This window comes from Dendropsophus ebraccatus, chromosome 6, assembly GCF_027789765.1.
Source record: "Dendropsophus ebraccatus isolate aDenEbr1 chromosome 6, aDenEbr1.pat, whole genome shotgun sequence".
NCBI lineage: Eukaryota > Metazoa > Chordata > Amphibia > Anura > Hylidae > Dendropsophus > Dendropsophus ebraccatus.
Window position 1 is genome coordinate 131,061,303 of NC_091459.1, and position 16,514 is coordinate 131,077,816.

Here is a 16,514-nt window from a genome sequence, read left to right on the forward strand (position 1 = left end):
GAGGACTTTAGATTTAAATAGAAATAAATTACAAATCTATATAACTTTCTAAAACCAGTTGATTTGAAAGATTTTTTTTTTTTTTTTGCTGGACAACCCCTTTAACAGGTTCATATACAGTAGCTTAAAAAGGAAATGTTACCAGCAGTGGCGTAGCTACCATAGAGGTAGAGCAGGCAGCTGCTATGGGGCAGGGGTTATCAGTGCACAAGCAGTGAAGCAGAGATCTACTTGTCTTCTGTTTTTTAACCCTTTTATGTGTTGCAGCATGTGAGTGAACATTGAGTCACTTACACACTGCAGTATATAATGGGTTTAGCAGAAGGTAGTCTGCTCCTGCACCTATGTTTTTAACCATAAGGGCTCCTAATGTGCCATTGGCTCTCTGCTCTGCCAGTCACTTTTGCAGCTGCAGGTGTATGGGAGGGGGGCCCTGTAAAGTTTTTTGCTATGGGGCCCCATGAATCCTAGCTACGCGCTGGTTACCAGAGTGTTATTGCATCTATATGTGTATATCAGGTGTTGTAAAAAAAATATTAATAATAATAAATGAAGACCATATGAAATATAATATGTTTTTCTCCACTCGTCTAATAAAAACAGGGACTGTAATCTAAGTAAACAAGAGAGTAACTGTATGAGAACTCCTCCTAGGCAGCCATTACAGGGAGTGAATGAAGACTGAGCTTTGTGCAATTAATAAAATTAGAGAATAGAGACGAGCAGCTGAGACTATTGTGATTGAAGAAATGAAGCCTGTAGCATATTCCGTCCTATTTAATCAATGCTGCGCTGATGAGCATTCTAGTGGAAAGCCATTAATTTGCTCATCCATCAGAAGAGGAGCCATCACTTTTACTTTCATTGATTCGCACACGTTCCGGCTCTTGGTCACCTGTCACCAGGTTCTTGGGGCTGGAGAGGAATAAATTGCACTAATAAAGTTCTAGTCAAAAGCTGGAGATTAGAGGGATTTCTACCCCAATCCCACAGGTGCCACTTATTTCCAGATTGACTGAAACACCCTGTTAATTGGGTTGTTGTCAATGTCTTCTAATTACACCGCGCTGACTGGTTCTATTTTTTTTTTTTTTGTAAATTACATGTTTTATTCTAAAACTGATGAAGTAGGAAACAGAAAAGGTCATTACTAGAGATGAGCGAAACCCCTAAAATGCCATTTAGGTGCATGGTAGGGTTTCTGGCAGCAGCAGTACAATATAGAACATAAACATGATGGATGAGGCAGGAGATGTGCAGCTGTGTAGAGGTAGTAGTAGTAGTAGTAGTAGTGGTGGTGGTGGTAGTAGTGGGGGTAGTAGTAGTAGTAGTAGTAGTGGTGGTGGTGGTGGTAGTGGTAGTGGTAGTAGTGGGGGTAGTAGTAGAAGTAATATTAGTAGTAGTAGTGGGGGTAGTAGTAGAAGTAATATTAGTAGTAGTAGTGGGGGTAGTAAAAGTAATAGTGGTAGCAGTAGTAGTAGAAGTGGTAGTAGTGGTACTACCAGCAGTAGTAGTAGTGGTGGTGGCAGTAGTAGTAGTAGTAATGGTAGTAGTAGTACAGTATAGAACATGATGTACGAGGCAGAAGATGTGCAGCTGTGTAGTGGTAGAGGTAATAGTAGGGGTATTAGTAATAGTAGCGTTAGTAGTTGAGGTAATAGTAGTAGTAGTAGTAGTACAGTATGGGACATGAGGGACAAGGCAGGAGATGTGCAAATGTGTAAGGATGGTAGTAGTAGTAGTGGTAGTAGTAGTGGTAGTATAGACAATATGGACCAGACCACTGTGGACAAGGCAGGAGATGTGCAGCTGTGTAGGGTAGTAGTTGTAGTAGTGGTGGTAGTAGTAGTAGTGGTACAGTATAGTACATGATGGGCAAGGCAGGAGATGTGTGGCTGTGTAGGGGTAGGAGTAGTAGTAGTAGTAGTAGTAGTAGTAGTAGTAGTTGTAGTAGTAGTGGTAGTAGTAGTAGTAGTAGTAGTGGTAGTAGTAGTAGTGGTAGTAGTAGTGGTAGTAGTAGTAGTAGTAGTGGTAGTAGTAGTGGTAGTAGTAGTAGTGGTACAGTATGGTACATGATGGGCAAGGCAGGAGATGTGTGGCTGTGTAGGGTAGTAGTAGTAGTAGTAGTGGTACAGTATAGTACATGATGGGCAAGGCAGGAGATGTGTGGCTGTATAGGGGTAGTAGTAGTAGTAGTAGTAGTAGTTGTAGTAGTAGTGGTAGTAGTAGTAGTAGTAGTAGTAGTAGTAGTAGTAGTAGTAGTGGTAGTAGTAGTGGTGGTAGTAGTAGTAGTAGTAGTGGTAGTAGTAGTGGTAGTAGTAGTAGTGGTACAGTATGGTACATGATGGGCAAGGCAGGAGATGTGTGGCTGTGTAGGGGTAGTAGTAGTAGTAGTAGTAGTGGTAGTGGTAGTAGTAGGAGTAGTAGTAGTGGTAGTGGTAGTGGTGGTAGTAGTAGTAGTGGTACAGTATGGTACATGATGGGCAAGGCAGGAGCTGTGAGGCTGTGTAGGGGTAGTAGTAGTAGTAGTAGTAGTAGTGGTGGTAGTAGTAGTAGTAGTAGTAGTAGTAGTGGTGGTAGTAGTAGTAGTAGTAGTAGTAGTAGTAGTAGTAGTAGTGGTGGTAGTAGTAGTAGTAGTAGTAGTAGTAGTAGTACAAGTACAGTATGGGACATGAGGGAGACAAGACAGGAGATGTGTAGATGTGTAAGGGTGGTAGTAGCAGTAGTAGTACAGTATGGACCCTTGTGGAGAAGGCAGGAGATGTAGGGCTGCGTAAGGGTAGTAGTAGCAGTAGTAGTAGTAGTAGTATCATAGCACTCCCGTCCTGCAGTTTCCTCTTGTTGTGGCCCCCGATCAGCACCTCCATTGAGATTATTAGTGGAAGCTCTGATCAGGAGCCACAAAAAGTGGAAACTCCGGGACTGGCAACAGCCTGGACCTCTCCTTGGACAGACTGAGCCAAACTCACTTGCACTCCCCTCACTCATCAAACGGGAAGCTGGAGACTCTGAGGAGAAGCGCTTTACAGAAGGGTCCATTTGTCACCATTTCCGGCCTAATAAGAACTTCCTGGATTGGCTGGTCACTATGGGCGAGACCTGGATTTATTTGTATGACCCTGAAACCAAGGAGCAGTCAAAAGAGTAGAGGCACAGTGGTTCTCCTGTTACAAAGAATTTCAGGGGCAAAAATGGGCAACTAAGGTGATGGCGCCTGTGTTCTGGGATAAGGAGGATGTGCTGTTTGTGGACTACCTTCAAAATGGTCCCACCATCAATACAAGGTATTACATTGAACTTTTGGACCTATTGAAGGCAGCTTTGAAGGCCAAAAGGCAAGGCACACTGTCCAAAGAAATCTTGTTCCTGCAAGAGCAAGACAATGCCTCCATTCACACTGCACAAGCGACCATGGCAAAACTGGTGGAGCTAGGCTTCTAGCTGGTTGACCACGTACCTGATCTACCTCCCTCCGACTATCATCTGTTTCCAAACCTGAAGAAACACCTCAAGGGAAACAAATTTCACACCATATCTGATGCCATGGCTGCTACAGATGACTGGTTTGGGGCACAACCGAACTTCTTCTTTTTTTAAGGCTTACAGAACTTGGAATACCGATGTAAGAAGTGTGTTGACTAGAGATGAGCGAACCTGGAGGATGCTCGAGTCCATCCGAACCCGAACTTTCGGCATTTGATTAGCGGTGTGTCAGGAACTTACCTGACATGGCTCCTGCGGCGTCTTCTTTTGGCTCGGCTCTGGCGGCCGGCTCAAGAGCGCGCTGTCACTCCGCCCGCTGGAGCCGAGTGACGTTACGGAGACCCGGCGGTGTCCCTAGTAACCGCTCTGCCACTCGGCCTGCAACGCCGCAGCTGTACTTTGGCTGGAATCAGGAAACCGGACCAATCAGTCTCTGGTCTGGGCTCCTGATCCAGTATAAAGTAAAGTCAGAGCCAGTTGTTTATCGCTGGCTATTAGGTTCACTTCTGATCCTAGTTCCCCTTGTCATATTGCTGCGAACCCCGTCCTATTTCCTTCCTGCCTGACTTACTCGTTGTTCTGACCTCCGCCTGACTTTTTGACTATCCCTTGTGTTGCTGATTTTGTACTGCGTTGCCCGTGTGGTTTGACCCGGCTTGTTCCACTATTCTATATTGTGTTTTGTCTGTCCGTTTTGTTCTGTGTTTCACTTACGCAGCATAGGGAACGCCTTTGTGGTTGTCCGCAACCGTTTAGGGTCGACCGAGGCAAGTAGGTAGGGTCAGTGGGTGGGTTCAGATCCAGGGCCCACTGTCTCTGTCCTGTCTGTGCTTGCCAGTCCTGACACGGTGGCTGCTGAAGTTGGATAAAGCCCTAAGGCTATGTGGAAAACATGGATATAGTCATTGGCTGTATCCATGTTTTCCAGACAACCTTAGAGCTTTATCCAAGTTCAGCAGCCCCAGCTAATCAAATGCCGAACATTCGGGTTTGGATGGACTCGAACCCGAACCCGGTTCGCTCAGCTCTAGTGTTGACCTCAGAGGAGAGAGTATGTGAAATTGTGTGAAATTTCATCTTCCTATCTCATTTCTAGATAAAGCCAAAGACTTATCAGCATCCCCTCATATACTTCCTCAGTCTGTTAACCCTTTGCCACCTATTACTCTTACAAACTGTGCTTCATTTCTTGTGTGCTGCTCTCTATCTGCTTTTCCTTTCTTTTCCTGACCTTGTCTCTGTTACCTGACTACTCTTGCATCCTGGCACCACAGGGTGCTCGATCAAGCATCAAGCTGAACACCAGCTTTTTTTTTTTATTAAGCTATTAAATGGAATGTGTCATCAGAAAATTACCTATTGTTTAAATAAAGTTTTTATGTTCTACATATTTAAAAAGTTTTGGTCATTTTTTTTTAAATTTTCCACTTATCTCTGAATATTGTAAAACAATCTTGAAGTCTTTCAGTTTCTATTCTTTCCACGTGGCCTAAAACTAAGCTGTACAGTTTTTCTTTTCCTAGCAATGTCCTCCTTATCATCACAGACAGGAGTACAGTGGCAGGTCCCCCATAGCCTGTATCATTGATCTGAATGGGACAGGTCCTGTATATTGTCTTCTGTTAAAATAGTTCAGGCAAGATGGCATCTCCCATAATATTGTACAAAAATTTTAATTAATAAAATTACCATCAGAAAATAGAAACAGATTATAAAAAATATGAGGTTTCAGTATTTGACTCTGATCAGTGAAAAAAAAAATCTATGTGATACAATCCCTTTAAGTAGCAAAGTGTCTAACAATGATAATGTGAGTCTGAAGTACGGAGGAGTTAAATATCCCTCCCAGTCTTTAGCTTTCAGTGTAAGAGAATAAAGTGACCATGTAGAATTTTATAGCATGTAATGTCACAGGACGGAACAGTTTTCCTACCATTAATCACCCTCTTGGCTGTATATATGGACCATTAATAGCAGGTGCCTATTTCTCATAAATTGCTTTATGACAAGAAATTTACAGCTGGAACAAAAAGAGCTAAGACCGGTGACACCAGAACATTGGCTTATCATAACACAGGGGCTGTGTAACCACATATCTATTACTCTGTATGTCATGTACCATCATATTATTACACATACAGTATACACGATAAGGGAAAACAGCCCACACATTTGCTACATTGAAATTTTGCTTTAAAGAATATAAGAAAATGAAAAATGTCAAAAGTGACGGATAACATAAAGATGAATTGGATAGTAAATAGCAAAATACTGATGTACTACAGGCAATATGTACAAAAGAGACCTTAGTATCTCCAGTGTATTCCATGTATAAGGGCTGGTCCTAGGGGTGTGTTTCCCCTCAGGGGCGTGTACCAGCTGCCCCTGCGGAAAGGGGATAAAATAAATTTTCCCCGTCACAACTGAGTGCACAGAAAATCTTTCTGCTTGGCATTTTGATATATATATAGTATGTAGCCCAGATGTCTGGCCGAAATTGGGAAGTATTAAACAGTGGGGAAAGGAAGTATTTGATTCATTGCTAATTTAGCAATTTTTCCCACCTACAAAGAATGGAGAGATGTGTAATTTTTAAAGTAAAACACTTCACCTGAGAGAGACAGAATGATTCTTCTGTATGTATTAAATAATTATTTAGCATTTTATAAAAAAAAAAAAAATATATATATATATATATATATATATATATATTAGGTGTAATAATTATTTGATACAATAGAAAAACAGAACTTAATATTTGGCCCAGTAACCTGTGTTTGCAGTTACAGAGGTCAGACATTCCTGTGGTTCCTGACCAGGTTTGTAGACACTGCAGCAGGGATTTTGTCCCCCTCCTCCATACACATCTTTTCCAGATCGTTCAGGTTTTGGGACTGTCCCTGGGCTACATTGAGTTTCGGATCCCTCCAAAGATTTTCTATTGGGTTCAGGTGTGGAGACTAGGTAGCTAAGCCACTCAAAGATATTGAAATGCTTCTTACAGAGCCGCTGCTTAGTTGTCCTGACTGTGTGTTCTGGATCCTTGTCATGCTGGAAGACCTAGCCACGACCCATCTTCAGTGTTCTTACTGAGGGAAGGAGGTTGTTGGTCAAAATCCATCCATCTTCCCTTCAATACGGTGCTGTTATCCTATCCCCTTTGCAGAAAAGCCCCCCAAAGCATGATGTTTCCACCGCTATGCTTCATGGTTGGGACTATGTTCTTGAGATTGCATTCATCCTTCTTCCTCCTAACACAGCAAGGGGGGTGGATAAAAAGTTTATTTTGGTCATATCTGACCAAGAGACCTCCCATGCCTCCTCTGGATCATCCAGATGGTCATTGACGAACTTCAAATGGGCGTAGACACGTACTGGTGTGAGCAGGGGGACCTTGTGTGCCCTGTAGGATTTGATCCTTGACGGTGTGGTGTGTTACGATCTAACTAGGGACACATTGAGAGGTTAGTTGGTGGAAAGATCAGGAAATATTACTTTACTGAAAGAGTAGTAGAGGCTTGGAACAAACTTCCAGCAGATGTGGTTGGTAAATTTACAATAACAGAATGTAAACCTGCCTAGGATAAACATATATATATCCTAAGATAATAAGAAAGTAATTACCAAAAGGGCAGACTAGATGGAACAGGTGGTCTTTTTCTGCCAACAATCTTCTACATTTCTAATCTTTGAGACTGTGGTCCCAGCTCAGGTCATCTCATGTAGTTCTGGACTGATTGTGTTTTTCTTCCATTCTCTAGTAATTGCTCCAACATTTGTAGCCTTCTCACCAAGCTGCTTGCCTATCCTGTAGCCCACCCCAGCCTTGTGCAAGTCTACAATTTTGCCTTAGCTCTTTAATCTAGGCCATGGTCAGTGTCGGTCTGGGGTATTTGGGGCCCAGCAATGAAGAACTAGTGAGAAAAAACATGTCAGTCAGTGTTTGTGCAGGTTCTAAAGCTGGGGGGGGGGATTCTCAGGTCCTCCGGTGGGACAGTCCGACACTGGCCATGGTGGAGAGGTTAAAGTGCATTTGATTTAGCGTGTGGACAGGTGTAGGAGGAGCTTCTTAAGGAAAAACTAACAGAGTTCTTACTGGTTGGCAGGTGATCAAATACTTATTTCATTTAATAATATGCTAATTAAATATGTAAGCCAATGGTGTTGAATAGAGATGTGCAACCCAAAATTCATTTCATGCCCAATTTAACAAAATGTAAGATTTGTTATGGATTCAGATACCAATTCAGAGATGCCCCAGTTGTTCTGCAGTTGCATACAAAGGAGCAGGGACACCTGTCAAAGGTGTTCCTGCTCCTGTAACGTTTTCTGAGTAGCAAGTCTGGTTGTAGGGCTCCCTACCCACTGAGAAGAAGCTGCAATACATACAGCATTACCATTTACCCTATGCCGGTCAGTATACAGGAGCAGGGATGAAACAAATTCAAAATGAATCTCAAAAAGTTTAGATCCTAACAAATTCAGAGCAAATCCGATTCATGTTGAATCCATCCACTCATCCCTAGTGCTGTTTTCTGTATACAGATACCAGCAGGGCAGTGACCAGGAATCTGTATTATGAATCCCAGTATGCGCCTCCCTTTACATACAGTGTTCTCTCATAAGAAAACCTCCTCATACATATTGTAACTAGCAGCTAATTCGGAAAGAAATAGAATTTCTTCCCTACAGATGATAAAGTAAAGGAAAATAAGAGCGGACCATTAGTCCTGTCCTTTATTGTTTAAATGTCAGGATTCTCATACATGCATAATTTTTATTACACAAAGTAGAACCTGGGGACACGGAAAGAATTACACCGACTGCTGCTTTGTTGCACTTTGTAAATATACCAAATTTAATACTCGGCAGCTAGGTCATACTTCACCGGTTTATTAATCCCCGAGTGATCATTCCAATTGTAGAGTGAAAGAAATCGCCAAGAAAACAAACTGAGGAAGATGCCAGAAGACAGGCGTAGACAGGCGACACTATGGGTAATGGGTCTGTGTGTATATTCATCAGGGGAGGGGGCTCGTACTACACCGTATCTAATCCTTATTCAGTAGTATAAGGGGTGGGCCATTATAAACAGTTCCGTGCCCTTCCCTAAGGCCACATTTATACGGTACCTCTGTATCTGAGGGTCTAGTATGTTGTTACTACATAAGGAACAGAAAGCAAATGAATATTTTTCACCAAAGTGCTGACGGAAGCAAAAAAAAAAAAAATCTGATACAGCCATTTAGCTAAAGCAATAGAAGTGCTGGGTCTCTGGAATGGCAATGGTTTGCTATCAGCCTTTACTTCTCATGGTGAACAGGTACTGGGTTACTTTTTGGCTCACATGCTGTGGTTCATGCTCCTCCTTCTCATTGCTGGCTGTCATTCCGGTCTCTGCCTGTAGGGGGGCATGTAAGCTCCCTCTCTGTCTCTCAAAGGGATACTCCAAAGAACAAAAAAAAAATTAAATCAACTGGTGTCAGAAAGTTGTATAGACTTTGTAAATTACTTCTATTTAAAAATCACAATCACTCCGGTACTTATCAGCTGCTGTATGTCCGGCAGGAAGTGGTGTATTCTTTGCAGTCTGACTCAGTGCTCTCTGCTGCCACCTCTGTCCATGTCAGGAACTGCCCAGAGCAGTAGCAAATCCCCATAGAAAACCTCTCCTGCTCTGGACAATTCCTGACATGGACAGAGGTGGCAGTAGAGAGCACTGTGTCAGTTGAATTTTTTTTGTTCTTTGGAGTACTTGATTTTTATTTTAAAAATCTGTATAACTTTCTAGTTTATGTGAAAAAAAAAATCTTTGCTGTACCCTTTAAAAATAATGTATCGTTTTTTTGTACAATATTATGGGGGCAGCCATTTTGCCTGAGCTATTTTAACAGCATTTAGAGATGTGCTTTACAGCAAGCCCCAAGGACTGCAGGCAATAGACAGCACCTGTCCCAATTAGATAAATGTGAAAAACTTTGGGGCATGCTCAGTGACCTTTATAGAGGTCATTCTACAGGGAGGGGAAGGCTGAATACCTCTGTTATCTAAATACTAGTGATAGTGGAAAATTAGAAAAAAAACTCCTACAAATTCCTCAAAACTATGTTTACATAAAACTTGATTCAAACATTAGGTGATTTTCTGATGATACATTCCCCCTAAAGGTAAACTAACAACAGGATAGGAGACTTTAACCTGCTGTTATGTTCCCATAGGGCTGGGGATGCTATAAAAAAAAATATTTTTTTCTTACCTTCATCCTCAATACAATTTCCGCCTTATTTTCACTTTAATCAATATGTAAATTACACATTTTTGGTGCACTGGGGGTGGGGTCATCTCCATCACTGCACTGATCTGCCATGTTTTACCAAATGCTGGAGCCCCTATGTATCATCTGTGATGTGCTACCTAGTAAAACTGTGGGGTGAGACATGGTATCAACATGGACATTACTAATAATCCATTGCTTCTGTCTGTTGTAAAATGAGACGTCAGAGCAGGATGTGCCTGCTCGGCCAATCACAGGCTGAGATGGGACACTGCTGTGGCCAGTGATTGGCTGTGGGGGTACAGTCACTGCTCTAAGCTCTTATCCTTGAACCGGGAAGAAGACAGGAGCATCAGGAAACTGAAAGGAACTAGATGGGAACTGCAGGGGGCAGGGGCTAGGTAAGTATAGCTTTTTACTATTTTCTATATTTAAAAAAAAGATCTGGAATATATCTTTATGTTTGCTTCTTCATACTGTTATTGATTATTGTATTGGTTATTGTCAAATACAATGCTCAAAGTAGTTTTTTTTTTTTTTAGTTCGCAGTAAACTAACAATAATGCTTTTTTCAATCTTCTTCTAAAGGAGAGCCTACGAGGACGTAAACATGGGGCTTAAGCACTCACTATTTCTAGTTGGTATAGCGACAGTAACACTTGAAAACATATTCAATAACAACTCTTCTCTACTAAATTCATACTGAACACTTGCTGTACAGATGCTCGGGCACTATGTCTTAGTCTTGGGTTGTATACAGGGTCACAATAGCTCTGTAGAATACAAGAGAATGCAAGGCTGGGCCCTAGCACACAGTCCGCGAAAAAAAAAAAAACCTTGTTCAGAGCTGCTATGCTACTGCTGTCCCAATATCACCTTATGATCAACAAATAATCTATTGTTTTTTATGAATATATTCATCCATATCCAATCTTTTTCTAATTTCTGTGATTTTCTTTTTTATTTATTTGTTGTACATTGTTATGGGGGCAGCCATCTTGTCTAAGATGTTTTTAGCAGCATTTAGTGACATGCTTTACAGCAAGCCTCATGGACATAGACGGCAACAGACAGAGTCTGTTCCCTTGAGATGTATGTGAAACATTACTGAGTGCGCTGTCATTTTCTGATGACACAATTCCTTTAAGGAACCACCCTGTGTAATAAGGGATGTGTGGTGGACAGCAGATTGCCAGAAATTAATAATCTAGTGATCGTTTATGTGTCGCGGCCACATGTTTGATCAATCATTGCAAAGGTTTTGTGAACGATTGCCAATCACTGTAATCGATGCTCATTTACAGATGACCTTGAGCCATCTAATAGGAACCTTAAGTCCCTGGCTGCCATATTTAACCATCATCCTGTCGTCCACAGTGATATAGCAAGCCTACTGTCCCTGTCATACCCTGGACACCTGCTCTAGGTGGCAGTCCCCAACTAGGCAACGTTCCCCACACTAAATGCAGGGCCCATCAGGAAAGTAATGGTCAACAGTCTGAGTCAGAGACCAATCAAGTAAGGTACACATAGAAACTTTTATGCCCCCCCCCCATAGCCTTTTTAAGTGAACTGGGAGACAACACACAGAAGGAGAAGAAGCAGCATGGAGATGGCCAGAGAGAGCACCAAGAGTGACAGTATACTACACCCGTACGACAGAAGACTCTCCTATCTCCTAGGCCAACACCAACAAAACATAACAATTATTGGTTGTGAAATGTGTTATAAATGATAATACAACAAAACAAGATTAGGCTATGTTCACACAACGTCTTATTTTAGGCCTTTTTTTTTTGCATCCTTTTTTTTTTTTGGACAGCCATTGATTCGGGGATAGAGCGCTGCCGTTTAATGCATCGAACAGTCATCATTTGCATAAAACGGTCATGTTTAGACGCCAAAATGAGGGCCGTAAAAAAAAAACAGCCGTGAAAAGACCAAAGAAAGATGTTGTGTGAACATAGCCTAAAACTATCATTTTTTTTCTGCTGTTTAACAGGCTGTTTTGTTATTTTGTATGTCAGGAGAGATCCATGATCGATTAGACACGCTAAATTTCCTGTTGTAGAGACGATATTGATCATCACTTGCGGTTTCAGGTTTCTTTCCTTGCCGTGAGCTGTGACGTTATCTTCCAAAAATAAAGCGTCTCTAATCTTTTTTACCGCTCTTTGTCACTTTTTAGTTACATGGCCTTCACATTTGGGACCAATTTATAGCCCATCAATCCAGAAAACATGATAGACATGTGTTTTATCGATCTTGTAGGCTCCCGTCTTGTCTGGATGTCCTTTTTTCTATCTTGGTCTGTTCTTGCCGCAGTGACGAATGTTACTTGTTTTACCCGGTGACCCCTGAACCTCATAAAGTTCTTTATAGCAGGTGAATCTAATATTGAGGCCTATGTAATATGTTTTAGGAAATGTTCTAACAATGATTTATATAAAATCACAGATGGATCCTGTCTTTGGAGGACATTTATAGTAAGTGTAGCCAAAAGGGTTATGTGAGTACACCACACAAAGGACTCATTGCATTTATAAAGCTCCCATCACTTACTGCATTGGGTTCCATTTAGTTGATTCAGGAAATCAGAATTTTATCATGTTGGATTATATTGTAACAAGGCCATGGGTCTGGACCTGATTTGCTACCCAACTGGTTTGGCTAAAAGCCACACTCAGGGCAGGGTCTGTGTGGCCTTCTAGATTTTCACCATGCAAGAGCTAGTGACACAGATGACCATAAGAGGTCAGCCCGGGCAAGTCAAGATCCAAGAGTAGCTGGTGGAAGGATGGCAAAACTGCATAGTCTTGGACAAGCAGAAGAGATGTGGCAGATAGAACAGCTTCATAGTCAGCAGGCTGGTTTAGGCACAGGAACATCAATACACTAGACAGGAATTAGAGAGAGGTGGAGTCAGGAGAAGCAGACACAGGTCATACGTGATTAGTATCAGGAATATAGCACATCACCTTTAGGGTACTATTACATCATTTTAGTAAACAATCTTCTATATCAGCTCTCCTTTACGGGACCTATTAGATGGCCCGATAATCGGGCAGTAAGGACTGCATGGACATTGTTAGCAATGTCCATGCAGCCCTTGACCAAAGACCTGACACCTTACCTCTCCCCACTCCCGGTCTTCTCTACTGTGCTCTGCTGCTTCCTGGCAGCATAAATTACCAATCCAAGCTCCAGCCTGCTTTGGGGGCTCCTGGCATCCTGGTGCCCCGCTCAACCAATCAGTGTCTGCGGCAGGGTAGCGCACTGATTGGCTGAGCGGGAAGTTAGGATGCCAGTAGCCCCCGAAGTGAGCCGGAGTGTGGACTGGTAATATATGCTGAGGGGGCTACATTTACATACTCGCATCCTGGAGGGGGAGGGGTTAACTGCAATACTAGGGGCATCCTGGAGGGGAAAGGGGGCCTTAAAACTATATAGGGGCACAGTAGGACTTAATTATTATGTGTTGAAGCAAAGAACCTGAAATGTTTCTCTGGCAGATTCTAGAGAGAGGATTAATGGCCAGGAGGAGGCTTCAAGGTGGCCCAGCCTGGTTGGAAAGGAAAAGTGAAAGTCTCAGGGAATCAGGAAAGACATCCCACGTGAGTCACTAGATGTAACTGCACTGCAATCACTTAAAGATGCTGATCTAATGCTGTGTAAACCAACATAACAAAATTTAAAAAATATTGCATCAAAATGCATGTACACTGAATGTTCCACTAGATTTAACTACATTAGCTTTTAGACTAGGGGACCGACGTTCCCGAGTTAAGTTTTTGGTTTGCCCAACTTGTGTTGGAGCCTCATTGTTTTATGATGATTTTCTTTAGCAGTCAGGAGTGGCTGCTTTTAGTGATTTTTAATATCTGTATCGGGTTTATGTCTGCCATTAGCATTGAGCTGTTGCATTTTTTTGTCTTTTTGTGTAATTAAAAACATAGCGATAGTGATATCCTTGGAGTTGGTGGTATACAATTATACTGTCAAAGAACTCAGCAGACATACAATAGAACTGTCAGCAGAAGCCAGCCTGCTTCATGATGGTTTCTAGGTAGCGGTAAGAAGACATTTACTTCTATACCAATGATAAGTGAAAAGATGTGACAGTATCTGAAAGGTTAATGATATTCAAAATAGTGTATAAGCTAGAATGTAAATTGCCTGGAAAATTATGTTTAAAAGTTTCACCTAGGTTGGGGAGCCTGAGAAGTAGGCCATAGGCTCAGCCTTATAGGCAGTTGTTCAATAGAACTTAAGATTTTCCTAAGTTCGATCATCTCTAGTTAGGAGCACTGCCCTGCCCCCATAGAAGGAGAGGGTGGGCTGGGCACTTTAGGGGTGGGGCAATGCTCCTAACGGTGCTCCAGACTGAGGATTACACAGCACAGGAACGGTGCCAAGGAGGAAGGTAAGAGACATACCTTCCTTCTTGGCGTCTCCTGTGTAATTGGGGGCGATCAGGAGGTAAGATTAATCTAACTTGCTGATAGTTCCCCTTTAAGAAAATGTATAGTTTCACATTGTTTCATTTACTGCAGAGGGGTTTCCTTGAATCCTCATCTGTATTTAATTGCAGCATCTTCCCAGGACTTGCTATATCACTTAAGTCACTCATGGCATTTGTTAAGATATCGGCTTGGACGGTAACGAAATTGTTTTCCCATTATAATAAGCACATGACATTCCCAGTTATGTATCGGTATATGTGATCCGGTGCGATGAGATGTATAAGATGGTGATGAGCATTGTCTCATTATCATTCTATATGATTGTTACATTGTCTCTAATTACTTTTCTTCAGATAGAGATGCTAGAATGTCTCCTCAGTATGGGATGAGTATGATAGTGTAATGAGCATGTCCTGTTTTTAATTTATCCTGACTATTTGTGGTACATAGGATGTGCAGTGGGGCGAGAACCTTGTTGTGAACAAAGCTCTCGCCTTAATGCGTAAATGACTGTGCCGCATTTCCACGACTGTCCCGTATTGAAAACAAAAGTTTTTAATCCATAAATAAAAAGAGATTCACAGCACTTATTACTGTCTTTGCTCATATACAAGCTGCAGTGTCCTGGTACTCAATCTACCAGCTGCTGTATTATAAAGGTTGTTGTGTGAGCGAACTGAATCTTATGAACCAAGATTCATTTAGAACTTTTTGCAAAGTACTGAATAAGCTTGTAAAGATGGAGGACACACAATAAATTACAATATAGTGCTTTTCAAGCACTCTAAATACACAAGATATGTTCACCTGGACCCCCCCCCCCCCCCCCCCGCCGGTACTCCTACGGGTCTCTTGAGTCTCCAGCCGCCTCGACCTGCTCAGGCAATCACTGAATGAGGCAGGGGAGCGCGGCAGCCATTGATTGACTAAGCGGGCTGTCACTCAATAGGCAGCCTACTTAGCCAATCACTGACTAACTGAGGCAGAAAAGCACCATGGCTGCAGAGCTCTTCTGCCTCATTTAGTGATTGTCTGAGCAGGTTGAGCAGCCATTGATTGGCTAAGCGGGCTGTCACTCAATAGATTAGAGTGACAGCCTGCTCAGCCAATCACTGTCCACGACGCTTTCCTGCCTCAGTCAGTCAGTGATTGGCTGAGCAGGCTGTCACTCTTATCTACTGAGTTCTGTGGATCAGTGCTGCACACTTCTACCCACTGGGGTAGGTGTTCTTTGGTCAACAGGTTCTTCAACCAATCACTGGCCGCAGCAATATCCTGTCTTAGATTGGCTGACTGTCACTGTCATCTCAGGGGTGACAGCCTGCTCAGCCAATCAATGACTGCGGAGCTCTCTTACCTTATTCAGTGATTGTCTGAGCAGGTCGAGCAGCCATTGGTTGAGCGGGCGGTCACTCAATAGATAAGAGTATAGGTAGTAAGACCACGGCACTCCTTAAGTAATGCGAATAAGTGAAAGTTTATTGTACAGAGAAAATAAACATGATTGTACTCCGACCGTTGTTTAATATATGAGGGCGAGAGACCATAAGCGTAGCAACATTTCGGTCCTGCCAGGACCTTCCTCAGGCCGTGGTGTCTCTGTCCACCGGCTCTTCTCCTTCACTTCTACTGGACAGAGACCCCAAGGCATGAGGAAGGTCTTGGCAGGACCGAAATGTTGCTACTTTTATGGTCTCTCGCCCTCATAAATTAAACATAACGGTCGGAGTACAATCATGTTTATTTTCACTGTAAAATAAACTTTCACTTATTCGCATTACTTAAGGAGTGTTGTGGTCTTACTACCTATACTCTTATCTATTGAGTGACCGCCTGCTCAGCCAATGGCTGCTCGACCTGCTCAGACAATCACTGAATAAGGTAAGAGAGCTCCGCAGTCATTGATTGGCTGAGCAGGCTGTTACTCCAGAGATGACAGTGACAGCCTGCTCAGCCTGCTTATTGAAAAATTTGGTCTATCGTTGCAAAGTACAATTGGTATCACAAAAAATAAGGGTCATATGGGTCTGTAGGTGAAAGAATGCGAGCACTATGCTCTTTTAAAAATTGGCCTGGTCTTTAATGTACTTAATCCATATCCCCTAGCACTTTTTATAGCTACATAGTTGCCAACAAATCTCAGCATTAGAATACAAAAAAAAATAGTGGGGGAGTTTTATCAAACATGGTGTAAAGTGAAACTGGCTTCCAATCAGATTCCACCTTTCATTTTCCAAAGAGTCTGTGAGGAATGAAAGGTGGAATCTGATTGGTTGCTAGGGGCAACTGAGCCA

General features: G+C 42.4%; 1 long non-coding RNA gene across 3 annotated transcripts in view; it reads left to right on the forward strand.

Moving 5' to 3' along the window:
- Positions 1–16,514, forward strand: part of LOC138794453 (uncharacterized) — a 135,094-nt gene that overhangs the window by 64,922 nt on the left and 53,658 nt on the right. Inside the window, exons 6-7 of one of the 3 annotated variants that reach the window (XR_011363448.1) lie at positions 12,029–12,142; positions 13,270–13,365. The exons of the other annotated variants lie outside the window; for them this stretch is intronic. This is a non-coding gene — a long non-coding RNA (uncharacterized lncRNA). Of the gene's footprint in view, positions 1–12,028; positions 12,143–13,269; positions 13,366–16,514 lie in introns of those variants that run through there. 3 annotated transcript variants of the gene reach the window in all.